The 24,687-nt window shown below is 39.5% G+C and overlaps 1 long non-coding RNA gene across 5 annotated transcripts in view; it reads right to left on the bottom strand.

Moving 5' to 3' along the window:
* Positions 1-12,860: 12,860 nt before the first annotated feature.
* Positions 12,861-24,687, bottom strand: part of LOC113912741 — a 30,503-nt gene continuing 18,676 nt past the window's right edge. For 2 of the 5 annotated variants that reach the window (XR_003516943.2, XR_003516945.2), the window contains 6 exons: positions 24,091-24,244; positions 23,662-23,816; positions 23,232-23,317; positions 18,738-18,833; positions 17,279-17,379; positions 12,861-15,355 (listed from right to left, as the gene is read on the bottom strand). This is a non-coding gene — a long non-coding RNA (uncharacterized LOC113912741). Of the gene's footprint in view, positions 15,356-16,006; positions 16,077-17,278; positions 17,380-18,737; positions 18,834-21,134; positions 21,192-23,231; positions 23,318-23,661; positions 23,817-24,090; positions 24,245-24,687 lie in introns of all 5 variants that reach the window. The other 3 variants (XR_003516944.2, XR_003516946.2, XR_003516947.2) reach the window with 3 other exon arrangements.

Genomic DNA, 24,687 nt, shown 5'->3' with positions numbered 1-24,687 from the left:
GGCACTGCAATCATTGAAATTAGTGACCAGACAGCCCCCCCCAAATAAAAAGTACTGTAACTTCTCCTTGAAGAATACCCTCTTACATTCACTCCGTTGTTTAAATTTCAGAACAAAGGCGGTATAGCTTGCCCTTGTAATTTTCCCAAAAATTGTGTTTGGAGAAAAGCAGCCTGGGTAGTGTATGACAATCCTTTCTGGGGTCAATGTGCATTAGAAAACATGAAATAACAGAGGAGTTTTTCGTGACTACTTCTAGCTTCTTAGGGGACAAGTTGTTGGCGATATTCAGCATGCATCCCACATAATGCACATGTAGCAGGAGCAGAAAGCCAAAACACCACATCCCACAATTTCTGATTTGAGCTGGCACAAGGACAGAAGGCACCCAGAATGGCAATTGCAAGGCCTGCGTTTCACCTGCCCGTGGGATTCAGATTCATCCAGAAGGCATAGGGATTTCAATAAGCTCTGGGAGGGGAGGGTACATTAATATGTTTTTCAACTGAATGAGAAATATAATTCACAATAGGGGATTTCCCAGTACGGGTATCCCTCACTTTTCAAAAGTTTGCATGTGCCACTTCGCCTTTACAAAAGACCTGCATTGGTACCTTTCTTGCTAAGCAAAAGAACTCCCAAGATTTTTGCTTTAATGAAAAAAAAAAGGGGGGGGAAGCAAAAATAGCATGTGTTTCAAAGTGGGCCATGATAGAGGCAGTAGGCACCCTAGCAGCAAGAGGGGCACTGCCAACCTCCTTCCCTGGGAATGACACTGAGCATCTCAGCATCAAGCTGCTAGAGCTCTGAGCTGTGTCTGTGAGCATCTGTGCTTTCTCTGATTTACTTGGTGCATCTGTTAGCAAGATGTATCCTGAGGTATCAGAAAAGCCAAGGATAGGGTAATTTTTTTGCGTCTGGGAATGCCCCCAAATTTTTCCATATAAATTAATGGTAATTGCTTCTTTGGCTTATGAATGGTTTCATAGGAACACTCTACTTCCAGATGGGGGGGAAATCTGTATTGCCATATAGAAGTGATAACTCCCTCATGCCTATCTAAAAAGAGCTTGCAGGGATGCCTGGGTGGCTCAGTTGGTTAAGCGTCTGCCTTCAGCTCAGGTCATGATCCCAGGGTCCTGGGATTGAGTCCTGCATCAGGCTCCTTGTTCAGCAGGGAGTCGGCCCCTTTCTCTCTCTCTCTCTCTCTCGCTGACAAATAAATAAAATCTTTAAAATTTTTTTAAAAAAATAGAAAGAGCTTGCAGATTGTTCACACTACTAGCCTTTCTTAAAGGTTACATCTTACAAACACACAGGTGTGTTAAATCCACCTTCCCATGTGTGGCACCTGTGCTATGTGGTGGTGACCCAGAGGAAGGAAACATACCAGTCAGAAACTGCACATCTTTTGATAAAAACAACTTATGTGCTGTGGCTCTTTGATTAATTCTTTCATATAGAGCGAGTGATTGGAAAAGGCAAGAATGTGAAGATATGGTCCATGCTGGGCTCGGTGGTAGCAACAAACGTTGAGAGTTCCCTGGTTCTATCTGTCCGTCCCCCTCTCCAACTTCTGCTCCAGACATACATCAGAGCAATGCCTGCATTAAAGAGTCAATCTTTACAAATGCCATAACTACAATCATCAAACAAGCTAAATGAACTCTTTATACCCTGTTATGGACTGAATTGTGTCCCCCCAGTATCCATAGATTAAAGTTCTAACCCTCCAGAAGACTGGTTTTGGAGATGAGATCTTGAAGGCGGTAATTAAGGTTAACAGTAATTATAAGGGTAAGGCCCTAATCCCATAGGTCTTTATAAAAAGAGGAATCCCAGGAATGTATGTGCACAGAGAAAAAAGGTCGTTACTATACCCCTATGCTGCTCTGTTTGCTTTAGAAAATTCAAAACTTCCTGGCTCCTCCTTCCACTGGTCCACCTTTTTTTCCTTCAGAAAGAAGGAAAAGAAGAAGGTCCACCGTCTTTCTTCTCCCCAGGCAGAATCCACTCTACACTTCCCTTCCTAACCTGGTTCCTGATCTTTGCTACTAAGTTTGATCTGTAGACAAAGACCAGCAGGACTCTGAGTGGAACGCAGAGACGGAGCGATTATTTCCCAATGTCCAAGCTTCTATCCATTAGTGATGGCTTTCTCCATTCGCGATGACCATATACCCCCTAATGAAATGGATGAATCTTCATAGTATCTGTCCATGTGGGTCTCAGAGTCCTGAAATGATAATAACTAACATCTATTCAATTATGTCTGTGTTCACTGAAATATTTTTGTAGATTTACGTTTATTAGCTCAGTAAACACTTATAATCACCTCATGAGGTAAATTTATGATAAATGTGAAAATTAAGGCACAAAGAAGTTAAGTAACATGCCCAAGGTCAGAAAGCAAGGAGGTTGGGCGCCTGGGTGGTTCAGTTGGTTAAGCGACTGCCTTCGGCTCAGGTCATGATGCTGGAGTCCTGGGATTGGGTTCCGCATCATCGGACTCCCCGCCAACGGGGAGTCTGCTTCTACCTCAGACCTTCCCCCCCCATGCTCTGTCTGTCTCATTCTTTATCTCTCAAATAAATAGATAAAACCTAAAAAAAAAAAAAAAGAAAGCAAGGAAGTTGTCTGACCTTCAGGCAATCTGTGTTCAAGATCTGAACCTAGTGTGGAGCAGTGCTACCCTAGAGTCTAAATCTAGATTTTAACCACCACTTTTTACTTGCTCTAAGAAGCCATCTGGGACATACAGAAATAACAACAAGGTTTTCAGTCAAGAGGCTTAATTTCGAGTATCAGCTATATTCCTTATTATTTGTCAAATCTTAGGAAAAACACTTCACTTCAATTACCTCGTCTTTCTCAGGGAAATTACTATCTCTCTGATAAGGTTATCATGAGGATTAATTGAAATAACATGTGTGAAACATTTTGCGAACGCTAAGACCCAAATCTGAATGGTTATTAGAAAGTATTGTGCCAAGTTAAAGGAACATACAATTTGGAATTCAAAGACCTGAATTTGAGTTTTTATCCTTTCTAAACTTCACTGTACTTCACCTATTAAGTGGAAATAGTAAATGATGGGTTTCTTGAGGACACCACTGTGTTGTGGTTATGTTTCTATCCTCACAAGCTAGCCTAGTAATTTCCGTGGGATAAGTTAGTGCTTTATGCACATCTCTGTGATGAAATAATACATGGTATTTAGAATGCTGTTGTGAGGATTAAATGACAAATAGATTTTAATGTACTTTGAAAAACTTAAGGGATTATGGACATATTATTTGAAGGATGATCATATGACATCTAAAATAGGACAGCTAATCCCTTTGGGATGACCCTGACCATCAAGCTCTAAACTAAATCAAAGAAGAGAGGTGGGGTAGATGTGATCCACAAGAACGATATGTATGACATTCTTAAGTTATTCAGATTCTGAACAAGAGAAAGATTACTGCTACTGTTTCTCGATTCCTAGAAATAGCATTCAGGAGGTCATTCTTCAGGATGCCAAGCAAATTAATGATTGCCCTGAGAACACATTCAACCTTTTTTTTTTTTTTTTATAACAAACAGCTCTAAGAAACCAACTATCTTGCAAATAAGCCCGATGATGATTCTGCAAGATCAAGACTGTTTTTGATTAATGTGTTTGGCAACTTATAAACTCTCCACTAATGTTCTGGTCATCTATTGCTGTGTATCAAACTGCATAGTATTAGTTTAGTGTCTTAAAACAACCACTTTATGTACTTGTGATTTGGGGGTCAGGAACTTAAGAAGGACTCAGCTGAGTAGCTGGTCTTAGATCTGCGTGGGGCTAGTACAGCCAGAAGATCTGTTTGAAGATGGGTATTTCATTCACATATCTAGCACCTCAGTGTCCCTTGGCCTATGTCTCCACCTGATGCTTTATTTATAATCTGCCATCATCTCTTGGTCAAGGCAGACCCAGGGCCTTGGGTTCCAGGGGTACAGAAATGGATTCAATACATGGTAAAGGAGCAGCAAGACCAGATGACACAAGAGTGTGTGGGATAGGAGTTTGTTGAGGCCATCTTTGGAAATTAAAGTAGGCCACAACTACCATGAAAAGTTTAATTAAAAGAAACAACCCATATAACATCATTGTATGCTGACTATTGCTTTGAAGCATGTAATTACTGACTTGTAATCTAAAAAAAACAAATTTTCCGATATTGATTCATACATTTATTCATCAAATATTCATGGTATACCTGCTATGTAGCTATCACTAGACCAGCTCCTCAGGATAAAAATAAGACTCAGTCTCTGCCTAAGGAGGTTCAGAGTCCAGTGGGAATGCTGACCTATTCAAATCATAATACAGTATCACTTGCATAAATAGATGTATTTAAAACTTCCCTAGTAGTTACTAAATGATAAATAGTAAGAGTTTAAGAGTGAAAATGGGCTCTTTTCCATGATACTGAATTTCTACCCATACTGGTCTTTCTTTCTGAGTTACTCATAGCTACTAAAATCAGTACAGTAGAGTTAAATTTAACTTTCTAGTTACTGCATGTACTTTAGCTCTACCTAATAAATATAAATACATTTGAAGTCAAACACTGAGGCCCTGGATAACTCTATCATAATTATGGGCACATAAATTGTAATCAACAAATATTCACATTCTCAAAATCTGAGCTATTCTTTAATATTCGGATGTGTAGACACCTGGTTACATAAAGCTTGGTGAAAAATCTGATATCTATAAAATTTTTCTTTCTTTCTCTTTCTTCTTTCTTTCTTCTTTTCTTTCTTTCTTTCTCTTTCTTTCTTTCTTTCTTTCTTTCTTTCTTTCTTTCTTTCTTTCTTTCTTCTTTAACAAACTGTAATAAAGGTCACAACAGTGACAGAGAAGCACAGGAAATTTCTATCAAATCACACACACAAAGGGGAAAAGGTCTCAAGGATATTTCTAGCATTAAAAATACCCTCAAGGGGAAAGAGAACTCCGCTTTTATGTTTCAGAGTAAACACTCAAAGACAAAGCAAAATACACAAAAGTGTTTCAAATAATTACACACACACAACTAAAAAGTATTAGAAATGCGATTTAATGACAAATTTTCCAGGAGAAAAGTTATATTTTCAGGCACATTCCATTTGTGCATACTGATGGTAAATAGTTTCATCATTATTATAGTTTCATCATATATATTATATTAACATTTGACAAAATCATGGGTGACTAGACAGTGGGTCATGAGTTCAAGCTATTTTTTCTCCATAGGTACAAGTATCTATGTGAGAGTCAGGCAAGAAAATGGATTTAATTGAATATTAGTGTGTCCTTATTGTAAATTCATTTCCTTCTTTTTTGCAAACTAACAAAGCAATGAACTTCTTGTCCAAACAGTGATCTTAGTGGACACTCCTGGGGATGGTGTGCATTGTAGCATAACTGTAACAGTATCAGTCCTGTGGTTTTTGCTTTATCTTCCACAAAATATTTTATATAAATGTACATAAAATGATGTTATGAAACATCATATTTGCAATTCCATACAATGGAATCATTTACATAGCGTATTTTAAATATTTTGATAGTTTAACACTTTTTGTGCAGGTGCGTCTTCCTTTTTCCTTTGGAACACAGGGCCCTGGGAGGCTGAGATGTCCCCAACCAAGTTATACCTAAGATTTAGTACTTTATTCTTTTCTTTTGTACTAGAACAGTACACATATTTTTGAATATTAATTTCCTATTAAAAAAGCGTCAGAGTTTTGCACTTATAATTTATCTGCCTAAATTCAAGATGGCTTCCAACTTGTTTTGGAATTAATTTCACTCTCTTATGATATCGGAAAGGTCCTGACTTCAAGTCAGAATGAAAGGGGCCACCTTCAACTATGAGTGTATATAGCTATAGAGAGAACAGTCCATATGTTTGTTGGAGAGAATACAGTTTCTCCGAGAGAGAAAAATGTGTCTTCATATCTGAAATCTAATCAGTAAGAGAGCCCAGGGTATAAACAAACATCTCCCTCCATCTCCACCTGGCTCCTGTCTCCCTGGCGTTCGAAACCTCCCAGTTAGCCCCCCCTAAACAACACTGCCTTTACATCTGCCTTATTTTCTATTTCTCCACACACATATTTTTCTAAAATCAAGTGCTTTCCTGCCCCTGCCATAATTCCTCTGGTTTCAGCAGTTGAGGTTCTTCAGGACCCACACACTTTGGGGAGATGAGAGAGGTAAATCTTTGGAGGGAAGCCCTTTTTTTGTTTTGTTTTTATGATTCTCTTACAAGTTACAGTTTAATATCTGTAAATTAAATACATCCTCTCCCATGATCCCTGTAAAAATATGCCTTTTTACATCTGAAATCAAATAATTAAATTCCTTATATCAGTCCCTGCTGCATTCTGAAACTCAGTCCTCATGTTGGATATTATAAATTGAACTTCTAACTCCAAAATAAAATGACATAAAAACTTTATTAAATAATGTAATTTAAGATGCCTTGTTTGCCTTGAATATGGTGTCAAATATTTTCAGAAATGGAACACAGGAAACTTTTTGTTCAAGGACAGATTGACAATGGGGATGTGAGTATATATATTGGTGAATTGTGCATTGTCCCTCTATATATAAATTTACCAGCATATGTGTGTGTGTGTGTGTGTGTGTGTGTATATATATATATATATATATATATATATATATATATATATATACCTGTAAATAAATTGATGCCCAATAGTTGAATCTCTGCCAGACTTTACATCGACAGTGGGTGACTATCTTAGAATCTCCTTATGGCAGGGCTCCATCTGGTTGGAACAATGAGCTTGGAGGCTTGTCTAGAGCTATATTTGCTTAGTAGGTTCACTTTGTACTTCAAATTTATGTTTCTTTGGACTAGTTGGTGAGGGTCCAATGTAGACAACAGTAGGGAGCACACCACGAAAGTGCTGTTCTTGTCATCTTGATTCCTTGGTGATTAACCACTGATTAAGGTGGAAAGAACATCCCTTCACCAGCCTTACATTTGGTATCCACCGCCCTTTCTCTTCTGCAGGCATTTCTAAACTATTGATCCGATTGATGTTTGTTCCCATTCCTTCCCTCACCCCCCACCCAGCCGCCTAAGGAACCTCACTGTGAGCCAACGCATGGAGGATAAAGTGCCCAGTCACAGCCTTCTGCACTTCTTTCCCTCTCTTTTAGTGCTCTGGCTTCAGGAAACCATTCTGAACCACAGAAAAACCTGAATTGGTGAATCCAGTCAGGCAAGTAGATGAATGAAACTTCATTCCTTTGTCTAAGAAGCCCACCTGGGGTTGTCTCTGTCTTTCTTGACCCACAATTCTAAAGTCCTTACCTTCCAGGGCACTCTTTCAAGTCTGTTTCTCTGTGTCATTGGAGGAAGGGACCAAAACTCAGGAGATTCCAAGACACTGGTGTGCACATGCCTCTGAGGAAATAGGGTAAATAATGCAGCTCTTAGATTCTGTTCTTTCTCCATTGGCAAAATACAGACTGTTATTAAGTAGCAATAGGTGGTGCATGAGAAAAGATTATAGACCAATCCTTGTGATCCTTTGATAACAATGAAGTAGCCAATTAAGAATGAGTTTGGTTCAGGAAGTATCATAGAAAATTTACAACTGACAGTGCACCAAGCCTCCCTAGACTCAGTTCCTCTTTTCTGGTGCCTGTTGTTACATCTTCCTTCCTCTTTGTTCTCATTTTTCTTCCAATGAGTCACTGCCCAGTTGTGAGATCCACTGTCTTGGAGACTTTCACCTAGTAGACGTAGGAGGTCTAGGTGGCACCCTGTGAGAGCAAGACAGGGTTCCACGTCCATGGCTAGAGGTGTTGCCCTGTGCAGCCAAGACAAACCAGTGAGAAGTGGTAATGCACCAAGGAAATAATACTGACTTTGCACTCCAACAGACTTCAGTTCAAATCCTGGCTGCGTCTTCCAGGTTGTGTTCCTTTGATAAGTTTTCCAAATTTGTCTGGAGTTCAAAACTAGTCATCTGTAAAAGATGGGTAATAATATCTTTGTGGTGTTATTTTGAGAAGTATAATACTGGGTATGATGCTTTTGTGTATTATAGAAGCTCAGTCGCTACCATATTAAATAATGCTGTCATCATTTAATAAATATGACTATACTTGCTCTCTGTCCTTTATCTCTGTCCTTTCTAGTCTCTGATCTATTACTGCCATGGTCTGAAGAAAACAGAAGGTCAACCACAGAATTCTGTCCCAATTCATTTATGCTTTGAAATAGCAAAAGACACTATCAAAAGAGACTTCTTTGATCAGAGAGAATTCTGCCTTTGCCAGAAAAAAGCAAATATTAAATTACTGAAGAAAGAGATCTTCTTCATTAACCTCCATAGGGAAGAAGAGAGCTCTTCTGACCCAAATATCTACTTTCTTCTCTCTTTGTGTAGGGAAAGAGACAACGCTCCATTTCTGCCATCAGCCAGGTGTTTTGCTAAGGTGTTTTGCTATTTTGCTTTCATAAAATGCTCCGTTCTCCTCAATCTCCTACCTCTTCCAGGCTTCTTTTCTAGGTGGACCTTTCATCATCATACCTTCAATCCTATTATGTGACCAAGGGCTCTAACTCTGCTTTTTGTTCCCCCTTTCTCCTGGGAGCAAAGATTCATAAGTTTTAAATATGAAAAGAGAAACCTAAATGGGGAAAACAATGTATAAATTTCAATTTTTGTCACTGTAAAAATATTTTCCTTTCTCATTCACCCCTCTGCCAAATATATATTTTTCTGTTCCATTGTATTTCAAGTTAAATCCAAATAAATTATTGAAGAGAGAAATGTTAGAAAATGTGGATTCCTGGCTTCACTCTGGCACTGTTTGACTTGTCACAACTTTCTGTTGTTGGTCAGTAGAGATGAGAATCTTAAAAATTAATGAGAGCACAAGACCTGAATCTTCACTAGAACCTACTCTAATTTTGAGTAAAAATCAACAAGGAAACCTTTGATTAGTAAACTCCTATGTTCATGGAGCCAGTGCTGAGATCATCAAAAATGAGTTGTATATCCAGGACTCAGTTTGGGGAATAAAATATCCATCTCTAGAGCTCTTACTATGACGGTGTCTGGCTCAGTTTCATCCTGTTTATTGTTGACCTTCACAAGGACACCTACCTGTGTTAATACCAAAAATACAACTGAACCATAATATGGGGATCAAAATCATAAATACACCATTTTCTCGAAGAGCACCTGTTCCCTGGAGAACTGATATCAGACCAACATCAACCCCCATTGGGGGCTGATTCCCTGATGCCCAGGCGAGCCTGATACAGGGCCAAGGAACAATCTGCTAACTGTGAGGCTGGGCTTCTTTAGCATTCTCCTTATAGAGTGGATAATTCAGAATCTCTTGATGTATTTCATTACAACGGTCAGGCTGGAAAAATATTCCTTCCCATGGAAATTGAAACTCCTGACAAATAAAATGTATAAATTTAGCATTTTCACCAATGCAAGAGAATTCTTTCCTTATTATGAAATCAGATTCCACAAATGAAGGGAGATGCACTAGCCATTACTGAATGTAGAGGTGTCTTCTTTTCCTGACATTCTTATGCAGAGAGTTCTTAGTGGGCTGTCTGCCTGCTCTTAGCCATCAAAAATGTGCTAATATGGTGCAGGGTGGGGGGGTGGGGGGGCGGGGGAGATGGAATTGGAAACTAGGAAATATGGCAACAGTTTAAATCCACCCCAGGTTATTATGGGATGAAAAGTTTCATCATCTGACAACTGTTAAGGAGTTTACAAAGATCTAGTGGCTGCTTTGCAAGTGAAATATTCGTGAGAATATATACAGAGAAATGTCTGCCTCATGGGATCTCTAAAGACAATGTTGGTGCAAAATGGTTGCAGGCCAAGAGTACAGGTCCCTGATGACGAAATAATGGGAGCCTACAAGAGCTGTCCATCAAACTAGACCCCAGTTCCACTCACAGGGCTACCATTGAATCCCAGATCCAGCACCTTGGAAGCACTGGGAAACGCAAATGTCCTCACTTCCCAGCACGCTGCGGGTTGTAAGGAAGAGGTACCCATTCTCCTCCTCTAACCAACCTTATGAATGACTTGAAATGAGAAGGAAGCAGGGATGGGGACCAGTGGGGAGGCAGCTTTTCCAGCTGGCCTCTGGTACTACTCAGATATATAGGCAAAGAAGGAAAAATGCACAGACTTCAGAATCCTGGGCTCACAAATGAGCTCTAGATCATCGTTTGACTCCAAAGGTTTGGCCAGATTCCTCTAAAAAGTCTGGTTATAGAAGACCGTAAACCTTGCCGATCTCTGTGGTCAGGTGCCCATAATTTTTCGTGGTTTCTGACCTGATGAGCCATGCAGCTGCCCCCCAAACACCCATTCCAGTGCAAAAATATCCTAGTGAAGATACCAAAATGAGTCCTCTCTGCAAATAGTAGGAATCTTTGACCTCATGGAAAGTAATTTGGGGTTGCTTGCAAATGAATTCTCAAGCCCTAGAAGGCAGAGATATCATAATGTACATGTTTGAACCTTCCTAAACCCTCCTAGCACTTGGTACAGTGATCTGGGAAAATGGGTGTCTGATACATGAATCCCTGCTACACATATTTATTCAACCCAATAACCAAGTTCCAAAAAATTCTGGGGAAATATACCAAAACCAACATGAGATAAAATTAGGCAATAGTAAATATGGGGAAAGCAGGTTGCTACCCTAGACAATTTGAGGAAACAAATTAATTCATCCAGAAAAATAATCAGTCTTCACCTCACTCATATATGGAATTTAAGAAACAAAACAGAGGATCATAGAGGAAGAGAGGAAAAAATAAAACAAGATGAAATCAGAGAGGGAGACAAACCACAAGAGATTCTTAATCACAGGAAACAAACTGAGGGTTGCTAGAGTGGAAGGGGGTGGGGGATGGGGTAACTGGGTTAGGGGCATTAAGGAGGGCACACGATGTAATGAGCACTGGGTGTTATATAAGACTGATGAATCAAGTACCTCTACCTCTGAAACTAATAATACATTATAAGTTAATTAATTGAATTTAAATTTTAAAAATTCCAAAAAAAAAAAAATGATCAGTCTTCTGAAAACCAGAAGAGAACAATGGGTGATACTCCAGAGCAATCACAAAATACAAGATTTCATCATTTAGGCTTAAATGGAGGGCCCCATGGGGGCTTCAGCGCCAGCATCATAATTTTAAACCAAACTTCATATATCCTTCCAGATTGGACCATCTTCCTCCAGCATTATTGGAGAGGGGTATTCCTTCCTCTGCTTCCTAGGCCTTCTGATTAGTTCCCAGAGTAAGTGGCTCCAACCAAACCATCAATTTTAATCAGAGACTTTTGCCTTGAAACAAATAAGAGCTCCATCATTTTCACATATGACACCCAGCCAAGAGGAGATGAGAAGGGGTGGTGTGACTATGGAGCAAAATGTATGTATTATATGCTTTTTTCCAGTAACAAAGGGAAATTGAGCATAAAATAGTCATGAGTCGCTGATGATATATAACCCTGAAACTCCCATTACCTAGGAAAAAGAAGCATTGCACTGCATGTTATCATGAACGTCTGTTTTGTTCATCCGCATAGGAAAATGCTTCTGAATGCAGCATCATCAATGATTGGCAGAGAACAATTATATTGTTCCTGCATAGTTTTGAAAGATTAAAAGGTAGATTAAAAAATAATTTAAAGGTAATAGTGTACATAGTTATTTCTCTTCAATTTGTGTAAATCATCAGTAACCAGAATGGAAAAAAGAAAAAAAGCTCTCTTTGATAATACACATTGTTATGCAGAGTGTCTGTCATCTCAGCATAATCAGATGAATTTTTGTTTGCAAATTATAAATTATTCAGAAAGCTTCTTATTACAGTTATGTGGCTGTTTACTGTGGGAAGGAGGGAGAGCGTACTTCATTTTCCTGATGTACACTCAAAAAAACGGAGACAAAAATAAAGCGTTTGGCACATTTAGTGGGAGTGCCCGTTCCGAGCTAAATACAAAGGGAAGACAAATGCAATAATTGCACTGTGTTTGTGAAACCAAAATATAATTGCACTGGGGGCTTTTGCGGCCAGTTCTTCGCGTGTAACTGTCTCTGTACAACAGACTCCAGATAGTGTGCCCATAGACTTGCATTTGGAGGCGGGTCATCGTCCTTTCTGAAGGTTGCAACACAGAGCGGACAGGAACAAGTACAGTGTCCAAAGGCGAACTGCCACTTGGAGAAGCAATCACGCAGTTTCCACGGGGCTGATTGCCTCCACCTCCACCTCGAGGCAATTAACAAAGTAGCAGCCAGGTCTTGATTAATCAGCAGAGGCACTAATGAGCCAGCCTTGCCTGAGGTTTCCTGCGCTTTCCGATTCCTAACTGCCTCTTTAGTGAATGACTCGGGGCCTCAAGGGAGCCTCACGCCAGCAGCCCAATTCCGCCTGGGCACAGACTCTGATGACAGAGGAGAAAGTCCTGCTAAGTGGCACATTCGTGCTTGCTGTCTCTCAGAATGCTCCTCATATAAATATTTGACTTGGAAGAGTGAAATGCAGGGAGATGGGGTTAGGGTTTGGGCCGAGAACTTGATTTGTTCAGTGACTGAGTTCTTCGACAGAGGACCTATGAGAATCGCGAAGGCTATATAGCTAACTGACCCTTGAACAACGTGGGGGTGCGGGGTGCTGACCCCACGCACAGTAGAAAATTCATGTATGACTTTTTCTTTTTTAAAGATTTTATTTATTTATTTGACAGAGAGAGACCAAGCGAGAGAGGGAACACAAGCAGGGGGAGTGGGAGAGGGAGAAGCAGGCTTCCCGCTGAGCAGGGAGCCCGGCGCGGGGCTGGATCCCAGGACTCTGCGATCGTGACCTGAGCCGAAGGCAGACGCTTAACGACTGAGCCACCCAGGTGCCCCCATGTATGACTTTTGATACCCACACTAAATGTATACCTACATTTAAAAAGCATTGATCATCCCAATTGTCCCTAACCCCTTGGGTTAAAATCCATAGTGGTTTGTATCCCCTAAGCACTCCCTAAGTGGTAGCTGGATCCACAGCCCAAAAGCCTACTGAGTGGCAGGAACAAGTTGTTTGTGATTTTAAAATATCCGCCCCCCTCCCTAGAAAAGATAAATAAATAAATAAATAAATAAATAAATAAATAAATAAATAAAAAATAAATATTTAAAAATTTCCCTAGATAATCCACAAGGTAGACCCATGCATGCCTCTCGATATGTGAGATGGTTGGCAATTGTTTAATGTATGCTTGCAATAAATTTAATGGTGTTGGTACTGGCTATTATAGTAAATTTAATGGTATTGGTACTGGCTGTTACACGTAAATTTTACGGTAGCAGATCTTTGGCTAAGTCATACAGGCAAACAGGTTATCACAGATGGACCAAGACCTCTTGGCCTTTGCTTAGACCTGACAGTCTGGACACATATATAAGTTTCCATGGTGGACAGTCCTGATACACTCGTGGTCGCAGCCATGTTTGGCCCAACATATGCAAATCCAACCAAGTACAACCTCCCTATTCAAATTAACACTTCAAATATCAGTTATGAAGAGTCCCCCAGAATTCTCAGCTGGCATCCCATTGCTCACCAATTATGGTTTTTTTTTCACATAAATTATTTCTATTGAGTCCAGGAAAACAGTTCATAGGAAACCATTACTTTCTGTTATAAACCAATCATTTCATAGTATTTTCTACTGCATACAAACAAGGCTTATATTACATATTTAGCGTGTCCAAGCTGTCTGTGGAAATAAATTATGAAATTCACAGTGAACATCCAACTGATGTCAGTCATCAGAACTAAAAGAAACTATAATAAGCAATGCCTCTTACTTCTCATTAATTATTGCTTTTGCAGTTGGAATTGGACTCAGTGCCTTTCACTTCCTATTCTTAATTGTTGTTTAGAGATGCTGAGGGCAATTAAACAGCTCTTGCTTTTCATTCTAGAAGGGGCTAAATTTGGTGGCAGTTAAAATGTTAGGATCCCTTAAACAAATAGCTTCCTGTTTGTGTCCCATCAGGACGCAAGTGCAAGTCTGAATCTATAAAGATCTTGGTGGTCGGTATCCTAGCTGCCTAATTGACTCTCTCTCTCTCCATATGCTGCAAGCAAATAATTAGAACAAACAAAACATGTAACATTTTTACCTCCAAACCACCTGTGTCCTGAGCCTCCCTGAGCCTTCCTGGAACAGCTGGATAAAAGAAGCACTGAGAAGTTGAGGGACTTCCAGGATCAAACAGGTTAAAAAAGTTCCTGCCACAAAGTCTAAAAAGAGAAATAAGACCATTTTCTCAACAATTCAGATACCCCCTACCTCTGCCTAAATTGTCCATGTAAATTACTTACAAAATGTGATTGCTTTGAACTTCCTTGGAATTGTTTAGATAAAGGGTGGATTTCTCAGAAAAAAAAATTGTACCTCAAATGCTTCACTTCATATCTTAAAGAGTTGATGAGTATAAATGCGGTCACATACTCTGCAACTCCCCCAATCTGGATGCTCCGCACCCCTTCACATGAAATTCAGACTACTGCACATTTTCACTTCCTGAATGTTGTTATGGATTCCCAAGGAGGAGTCCTGAGCAGTAACTGAGTATCTTGAGGATACAGACGCTGTGAACGGTTGCAGAGAATGTAGACTGCTCACCTCCAGGGGAGCCATTTCTGGGTGTGGTCATGTTAGATTTATACACTTTCCTGCAGATAGAAGTACAGTGTTGTGATGGAAGAAGGGCTTTTTCTCACCAAGAAGCCCTTTGAACTACTAGTGAGATATTTACAACCAATTATGATGTGGGCTCTGGGTTTCCTGAAATGCTTGTTTGCCTAGTGCTGTGGCTGGATTCTAGGTCCCAGTTCTGGCCAAAGTAGTTTCAGCGAAAATTTTTTTGAACCAAAAAAGTCAGATTGTGAACCTTACTTGGAAATAAGATCTTCATAGAAACAATTGGTTGAAGAAAGATAGGAGATCATACTGGCTTAGAGTAAATCCTAAATCGAATGACTAGTATCCTTATAAGAAGAGGAGAAGACACATAGAAGGAAGAAGGCCATGTGAAGATGGGGAGTCTGGAGATGGGGGTGATACAGGTGCAAGCCAAGGAATGGCAGACACTGCTGGGAGCCACGTTAGAAGAGGCAAGGAAGGATTCTTCTTTCTAGGCTTCAGAAGGAGCATGACCAGGACAACACCCTGATTTTGAACTTCTGGCCTCTAGGATCTTCTCCGTTCTTGGGCATCTTTGGAAGATTCACTAATGATATAAAAGGGATTTGCCATAAATCGTATTGTCATGATTTCTTATGAGTAATATTTTGAAAAAGTAAGCAAATGCATAGAGATTTTAATAATTTAAAAGAGACAAATGATAAATTTTTAAATTTCAGTGGGAGCCAAATGTCCATATTTATTAAGGGTTATTAATAGAACATTGATGATTTGGTGAATTTGTTTTTATTTTCTTATTTGGGGGTACCATCCCTTCTCATATGTTCTATTGAATGGCCTTCCAGGTTTCAACTTTTGTGCTTCCCTTGCTCTTTCATTGGAAGAAATTAGCAGGCCTTTCACAGTTCTTGAAGGAAACATCAGCTAGGGTCCATAGGAAAAGTAATGGCATAGAAACCGTGATGAATGGCAGTTGTCCCAGGGTACAACAGCTCTCAGTGTGTCTGTGTGTGTGTGTGTGCGTGTGTGTGTGCATGCAGAAAATGGCAGATTTGAATAAACGTCCTGAAACATTTTGATAGAGTTCCAGAATCTGCCAGCTACCCACATTTATTGTGTGCTTTATTTGTTCCTGATCCAACTCTTCCAATAATGAAGTTAGCCCCTTCACTAATGGCATTAGGGACAAATGTTCTGTTAAAAATAGTCCAGTTGTATTCATTCAAAAATGACTTACTCAGCTCTTTGTGCAAAGCATGACATAGACATTGGGGTAGATGCAGAAATGATCTTCTGCTCTCAAGGACCTTATGTAGTAGCAAAACAGAAAGGTATGTAAACAATAAATCAGAATAGAATGTGAAAATGATCCTAAAGTAACCTTACAGGGCATCCCAACATTCATGGATAGTCTGGGCATAACTTGCAGAGGAGAGAGCCATTCTGCCAGGAATCCAGTTGCATGCATGGCTGAAAAGCATTTAGCATAATAATAATCTCGGGAAAAAGGGTCAAAACATACCAGCTTGGGGCAACTGAGTGGCCCAGTTGGTTAAACGTCTAACTTGATTTCATCTCAAGTCATGATATGAGTCATGAGATTGAGTCCCAGGGTGGGCTTCACATCCAGTGTGGAGCCTACTTAAGATTCTCTCTCTCCCTCTTCCCCTCCCCCACCTCTCTCTCTCTCCCCCCCCTCAAAAAACAAACAAAACAAAACAAAAAATGTACCAGCTTGATCTGGAAACAAAATCTCAGGATCAAGCTTTACTTATTATGAGTAAAGCTCAAGGAAGGTGGTTCAAATTATCACACAACCCAGAAATGTATGGACTGCTTATACAAAACATGAAATATTACAAAACAATGTGTATGGAATAATTCAATTTATTGAAGACTAGTATATACACATTTTGTCTGGCCCTCTGTTTTTACACTGTCCATCTGTCTGTCTCTTAGATATTACCCGTAGAAACAAAGAAGAGAAGTGGGTGGGATTGGAGATATTCTTTATGTTCTACTTTTGCATGTCTTTGTTGACATTTTTCCCATAAATATAATGTGTATCAAAAAGCAAAAACTTAAGCCATTAACATTTCATCTTAAACAAAAATTGTAACAATTGTTTAATAGCCCATTGTATGAATGTTTCACAATTTATGTCAATATTCCCCTGTTGAAGGCCTTTAGATTATGCCTTGTTCCTTTTGGCATTATTATCTCTATCAATTCTCTAATTTGGTGTCTTTTTGTATCACTTTCTTTTTTATTTGCTGTATTAGTTCCCCAGTGCCATAAATCGCTAGGCCAACTTCAACATAAGCCAGGACACTCAGTGTTCACTAGTGAAGAATTAACATTAATGAATAAGAAATCTCAGTACTGACCCCGAGGGCACCATTGAGAGAGAAGGCTTCAATAAGAGCTTCAGTAAGTCTATGATATATAAAGATCAAGTTGGACTAATGTCCATAAACAGGAAAAAGCTTTGAGTTTCATTTGTACTTACCACAAAGAATGGCCATTTATCAGCTTAAGTGAAAGGGTCTGTGACTTGCCAGATATTTTCTTCATGTGAACACGTTAAACATGGCAGGCTCTTGAAAATCGCTACCAAAAAAGAGTAAGCAATTCTTTTAACACGAATTTCCAAACCTTTATTTAGCATTTCTTTATACCAAGAAATAGGCTTCATGCAGAGGGGTTAGAGAAACACATGAACAAGACAGTCTCTCATCATAAGGGGCTCTTTGTCTAGCAAGGAAGATAAGAAAGCAATGTGCTGTGAAAAAAAATATGTTACTGGATTGTTGGTACTTTTCAGGCATTGTTCTACATGCTAAGGAGATTCAGCCATGTTCAATTTGATACAGGACCTTATCTTCAATGAGGAAACATATCCTCAATGTTAATACATAGCCACAAGTTAAAGTGGTACCCCTGATATGACATAATGAGAGGATCCTTTACCTTGTGAAAATTAGTAAAAGGAAACCTCATTTAAAATGGAGCTGGAGAAGAAGGTGGAGTTCTCACACTTTGCCACTCCTTGCAGCCCTTTGAAAAACCAACAGGAAGAGATCTATTGCAAGATGCCTATAGGGGACATCAAGAAGACACCTATAGGGGACTCCTGGTTGGCTCAGTCGGTTAAGTGGCTGCCTTCAGCTGGGGTCATGATCCCAGCGTCCTGGGACTGAGTCCCCACATCATGCTCCTTGCTTAGTGGGGAGTCTTCTTCTCCCTCTCCCTCTGCTACTCCACACTGATCCTATGCATGCTCTCTCTCTCTCTGACAAATAAATAAGATCTTAAGAAGAAGAAGAAGAAGAAGGAGAAGGAGAAGAAAGGAGGAGAAGAAGAAGAAGAAAAAGAGGAAGAAGAAGAAGGGAAGGGGAAGAGAATGGGGAAGGGGAGGGGGAGGGGTGGGGGAGGGAGCGGGAGAGGGAGAAGAAGACACCTATACTTGACTACCACAGCAGGAGGAGGAAAGATTTTCTCCTTGCCTGGCAACAGCCCGGCAATGAGAGACTGTCACATCTCAGCCAATGAAAAGCCACTACACTTCAAACTTCCAGTTTACTCCAATGGGCTTTTTGTTTATAACAATCCCTCCCAACTCCCTCCTTTCCCCTATAAAAGAGCATTCCTCTCCTTTGTTCTCCAGACTTGCCTATGGTTTTTTGTAGCTTGCATGTCCCAAATTGCAATTCTCTGCTATTCCAGAATAAGCCCATTTTGCTGATAAGATAATTGACAGTTTTACTTTTATTTTTTTTTATTTTTTATTGTTATGTTAATCACCATACATTACATCATTAGTTTTTGATGCAATTGACAGTTTTATTTTTAAATTCAACAAGCTTTATGGTACTTTTTTCCCAAATACCATAACCTTAGGCCAATCATGAAAAAAAAAAAAAAACATGGAAAGACAAACCCAAGCTGAGGACTAATCTACAAAATACCTGACTGTTCCTCCCCAAAAGTATTGAGTTCGTGTCACAGTTCAGAGAAGGCGAGAGAAACATGATGACAAAATGCAATACGGGATCCTGGATAGGCTGGAACATGGGGGGAAAAAAGACATTATTGGAAACCCTGATAAAATCAGAGTAAAATCTGAAGTTTCGTTAATAATAAAGGACTAATGTTGGTTTCTTAGATTTGACAGATGCATCTCAAAAATGCAAGAGAATAACATCAGGGGCAGCTGAAAACAATGAGGGGTTTGTAGGAACTCTCTATCTCTACAATTTTGCAGTAAGGAGAAAACCATTCCAAAATAAAAAGCTTATCAAAAAATAAATGTAGTGATAGTGTAAGGTATTTACAATGATAAGGTTTCTAGGTTTTATTCTTCACTTCTTTAAAGTTATATATAAAGAGCAAAGGGAAGATCAGTGTGACTAATTCCACCTGGGGATTCAGGAAAAACTTCACCAACGAGATAAAATTTGAGGTGAGGCTCCATGGTTGAGTAAGGATTTGCCACCTACTGAGAAGGGTACAAAGGAACAAAAAACAGATTAGCGAAAGAAAACTGCATGTTTGAGAGACCCAGAAGAAATCACATTGTCTGCAGCTTTAAGAGTTAGGGAGCTCAAAGCCAATTTACGCATCAGGCCCAGAACCAAGAGCCAAGGGTCCATGATACTTTTAGGGATCCATAAAATGTCCTAATTTCGTTGAAAATCCGAAGAAACCAAAAGAACTTTTAGATCGATGAACATGTTTTAATATATATTTTAACATAATTGCCTTCATAATAATGTAGTAAAAAATATTTTTATTATTATTTTTTAATTACAGAGGGACTTAGGAAATTCACGATGTGTCCTGGTGATATTTATTTGTATCATCTTATACTAAGAGGCCTGCCTTTTTCCAGAATAAAAAAAGCAACCCTTTAGGTCAATGAAAATGTTTTCATATATAATTTTAACACATTTGTCTTTAAAATAAGAGTCATAAGATATAATTTTCAATATTTTTTTGGAGGAAGGTGCCCATATCTGTGAAGTGCCAAGGGCCCACAAAAGCAAGACTGTGTTTTTGATGGTATTTCATGTGTTCCATCCTTTACTGAGAAGCCAACCTGGTAATATTAAATTCAGATTGAATTAAGTCAACCTAATGAGATATTTTAGTTGGTAACAGAAATATAAATGTAATACAATTAAATAAATTGTCTTTGATTTAGGGAAATCAGATCTAACAAACATCAAATATATATATATATATATACACATATATATATATATATATCTCAAACATATAGAGAGGCAAACATCAAATATATATAAATAAAATATGCATTTTAAGGCACTTCTCTATTCTTTATTTTATCCCCCTTTTCCTTTGACTATTCTTCTAGTCCTTATTTTAATTACTCTATGCCTCTTTCTTTACATAGCTGCCTTAAAAATAAGGAGGTAGTTAAGGATTTAAAATTAAATGAGTATGTGAGCAATTTGCTTGATTTAAACTAACTTGTATCTAATTTATTAATCAGTAAACACTAACACACTTAAATATGTATAAGGATTAAGAGAAGAATCTAAATTAGTTTACATAATTTAATCTTTCAATTTACTTGTTCATGTGCAGAAAGCTAATACTAACCCCAATTATGTAACTCCCTTCACTAAGGAAAGTAAAGACTATATATTCTTTGTTAATCACACATGCCCTTAAATTATGGTCTGAAGACATTGACACCTCCTAATGTATGTGTGAAGTGGAGAATTTTACCATACTGTTACTGGTTTCTGTGCTAGCTTATATAAAGCAGACTTCATTATTTTTAAATAACTTCATTTCTGTCTGACTTAGAACTTCTACCTCTCCTTATTTTTCTAAAATGAAATGCCTAGCACCTCAACGTTGGTCCTACAAATAGATTTAGCAGATAAAAATGTATGTGGAAGGTTCTATGGGGCCTTCCATCCCCTCTAAACATACACACACACACACACACACACACACACACACACACACACACACACTTCTTTTTGCTAAGCCATTGTCTCCAATTAAGATAAAAATACTACTCATAAGGGAAAATATCCAGCCTCAATATTTCAATCCCCCACTTTCAGTATAAATATATTCACACCTTTTCTTGTAAAAATGAGAAAAGAAGGAAGAGACACTAAAGTCACCTGATACCTGAAGGGTTTCATGTGAAAAAGAACAGGCTGAAAATTGTAACGAGTAGTGGGAAACCTTATTCCTATTCAAAGTTTTTTGGTGACTGACCCAAGGACGACATCAGATAATAAAAGATAAGAGGCATATTATGAAGAAATGAGCACAGAGTAAGTGCAGAACACAAGAATTTGAATCCTGGATCAGCCACTTACTAGATCGTGCCGCCTTTGGACAGACCACTTGGCCTCTCTGAGCCTCAGTCCCCACTTCTGAAAATGAACACAATTATAATTCCAACCTCAGAAGGGTCTTACGAGGGTTAAATAGATGAAGTAATATATATAGAAAGCTCTTTGAAAACAATACACACAGATAATTACTATTTTGATAATGTCTACAATGTGTGAATATGTGTACATATGTATAGGTACATACATCTGACATATTTGTTCTATGAATATTCTTTGAATATATGTGTACATAGATTACTTACATCCCTAAAACACATTATAAAACATCTACACCAAAACCAAACCCATTCACACATAATAATGGCGACCTGGCGTGTGACTGCCCCTCTCGTGGACTAGCTATGTCTAAGTAGGAAAAGGTAAGGGAAGAAAATGAGAAGGTCCCGGAACCAGCAGTAGTTTGGGATTTGTCGAGACCCTGCCGATTCTCCACTGTGCTTGGTCATCGCTCTTCTCACGCCTCATTAGCCTTCCCGTCTGAAGGAAAAGCAGCTGTTTCCAAGGCTTGCAGTAGGTTCCAAAATGTTTTCACCCTGCCCTACTTTGAGACACTCCAAAATCTATTTCTCTCTGAAAACTCTACTGGGCAAAGTACAACCACAATTCGAAGTCTGGTTTGCATTCTGTTTACATGTTCAGTCAGCGCTTAAACTGACAGAAAGGAGAGTCTACGGAGGCTTCCCATTCTCGCCCTTCATCAGTTAACAGCTCCCCCTCAACAACTGTGCGGGCTGGGAAGCATTGATCCTATCCCATGATGACTTGCACTCCCCTTTTTCTCATTCACAATGTTGGAGATCATTTATGCAAGTGTTCACAGATTTAATGAATAAAAATTTGAGTGCTCTAGCTATAGTCTCATTTGTGTTCCCCTGGAATTCGTATTTGGAAATCCTAATGCCCAATGTAATGTATCAGAAGGTGGGGCCTTTGGGAGGTGATGAGGATGAAAGAGCAGAGCCCCCATGAATGGGATGAATCCTTTTATAAAAGAGACCCTACAGAGCTCCTTTGCCCCTTCCGCCGTGGAAGGACATAGCAAAGACACCCGGAAGCAGGTTCTCACCAGACAGCGAATCGGCTAGAGCTTTGTTCTTGGGCTTTCCAGGTCCCAAACTGTAAGAAATAAATGTTCTTTACAAGCCACCCAGTCTATGGTATTTTTGTTACAGCAGCCCGAATGGGCTAAGACAGGAATGAGTTCACATTTGTCTAGGATTGGCACTGAGCTTCAGAAATATTTTAAACATTTGATTATCTTTTTTTGCCCTCTGGTCATTCGCTTTTCACATTTTCCCCAAGACAGAAAAACAAAGGAGGAAAGAAGGAAGAGCCTTTCTATTCTACAGTTGGAGGGAGAGAATGAAGAATGAGTGATCAAAATGACAAGCATTCCTATTTTCTGATCTAGAATTTAATCAAACTTGACTGATTATTTGAATCATCTGTGATCATCATTAGGACAGCTGACCCCAGCCCCCCTTCCCGGCAAAATAACCTAATATCATCACCTCCAGGGGATGAGAGCCTGGACTTGGGTGTCAAGTTTGTTACAATTTTTAACATGTATCTTAGGTGATTTTTTAGTTAGGCAACTTAGGGAAACTGCCTTAGTCTGAAGGAGGAAGGGCTGCTCAAATTTGTTGCCTGTGATGGACAATTTTGACGGTATTGTATACATATTTGTAACTAATCTGGAGCCAACAAGTACTGTTTGCTTTTCTAACTTCGCGCAGTGGGAGAGGGAAGGAAGAGGAGTGAGATATCCAGGATTATTGCTGAAACTCAAGTTCCTGAGTCCTGTGGGCAGAGACACGGGGAATCGCAGTGGGAGCCTCTCTTGATGTCTGCGTTTAGACGGTGCCAGAAGAGAGGGACGGGCTCCACATTTTATGGTGTGTAGAGCACTCCCTCAGAGAGGCCACCCTCCACCCACACTGGACAGAAGAGCGAGATCGGAATGTGGCTGTGTGTTGTGCTATTACACTCATTGCTCCCCCTCTAACACTTTCCTGAAAGGCAAGATTTTGGAAAAAAAAAAAAAAAAAAAAGACTTACTTTGGAAAAAGCCAGATCTTCCCTCAAGGAACACTGAACTCTGCTGACTGAATGTAGCCACAAGCTTTGTGAGGCAGGGAGCAATCCTGGAGGGACACCAGAAACAACATACGTTTTAAGTAGGAATTTCTTGGAACAGTCACCATTATCAGCCCAAGATATTCCAAGATGTTGCTGCCAATAGAAGTGAGAGAAACTGCTGAGAGGAACCCCCCAGGCTCTGAGCAACTGCCAAGGGAGGGGTCAATGCTTCCAGTGTGTTGCGCTTTGGAGTCATTGGCAGGAGCCTGTGCCCAGCACAGTCACAGTTCCCAAGCACAAAGGACATCAGAGCCAGACGGTAAGAACTGGTATAATCGGGTCTCTCCCATATTATCCCCAGTAACACTGGACATCCTGGAGGAAATGAAAGATTCAAGATAAACCTTACATAACGGCATAATTCCACGCATCAGCCATCCATCATTCTTCAGTGGTCAAATACTTCTAGAGCCCCTAGCTGTTGCCAGAGCATTGTCTGGATGCTGGAGATAAGGTGGCAGGAAAGGAGTTGATAGTTGCATTTCTACCAGGATGGAGCTTCTTCTAGACAAGCACAGGAGAGAGGAGAGACGGTGAGGAGCGATTTTAAGTATGGACCATGCCATAGAGGTAACAAATGATTAGGGAAAAAAAAAAAAAAAAAAACAAGGAGCAATAAGCTGAAGGTGTTTTGGAATGAGGAAATTAGAGCAGGATGGATAGAAGATGGTGGTCAGTGAGTGGGATTCTTAAAATCAAGGTCTAGAAGTCATGAATTTATTGTGATGAACAAGGATGTGACCACAGCTGAGGGAGGCAGAGTAGAAAAATAACTTACCAAAAGTAAGAATGTCAAAGAATGAAGAAACCGGAATCCCAGATATATTGTTCACGTAGATACTAAATATGCCTCCTTCACTCCACCCGAATGGGTCTGAAGGTTCTAGAATTCTCAGTTACAGTCTCAGTCCGGGTCTGTAATACCTGAGTTCCTAGTGATGGATGTGGAAAAATCGTGTCTAGAAATGAATGAGCAATAGTCTGGAAATTGTTATAAGGTTCGTTAATACACACATTAGAAATGTGCAAATGCCTGCCTCTTGAAATACATTCTCAATCCATCCAAAGAAAGGAGCACTGAAATTCTCACCATGGAGTTTCTGCTTTAGATAAAGATACCCGGTCTCCTCCGGAGGACTTGTTGCAAAAATAAATGTATTATGTAGCATGGGGAAGTGTGTATTAAGACATTAACATTCATAGGACATTAAGTCATGACAATTTAACAGATTGACTAGTTGTCACATTGTCTAGAGCAAGGCTAAAGAAAATGAAGTAACTGGAAAACAACAAGAAGAAGGCAAAAGGAGCAGCTCACCCCCAGGGAGCCCTGATTATCCCATCACGTGCAGGGTAGGAGGAAGCTCTGGGAGGC

Source organism: Zalophus californianus, chromosome 14 (genome assembly GCF_009762305.2).
Source record: "Zalophus californianus isolate mZalCal1 chromosome 14, mZalCal1.pri.v2, whole genome shotgun sequence".
Lineage (NCBI taxonomy): Eukaryota > Metazoa > Chordata > Mammalia > Carnivora > Otariidae > Zalophus > Zalophus californianus.
This window is presented reverse-complemented; position numbering and strand designations above follow the sequence as displayed.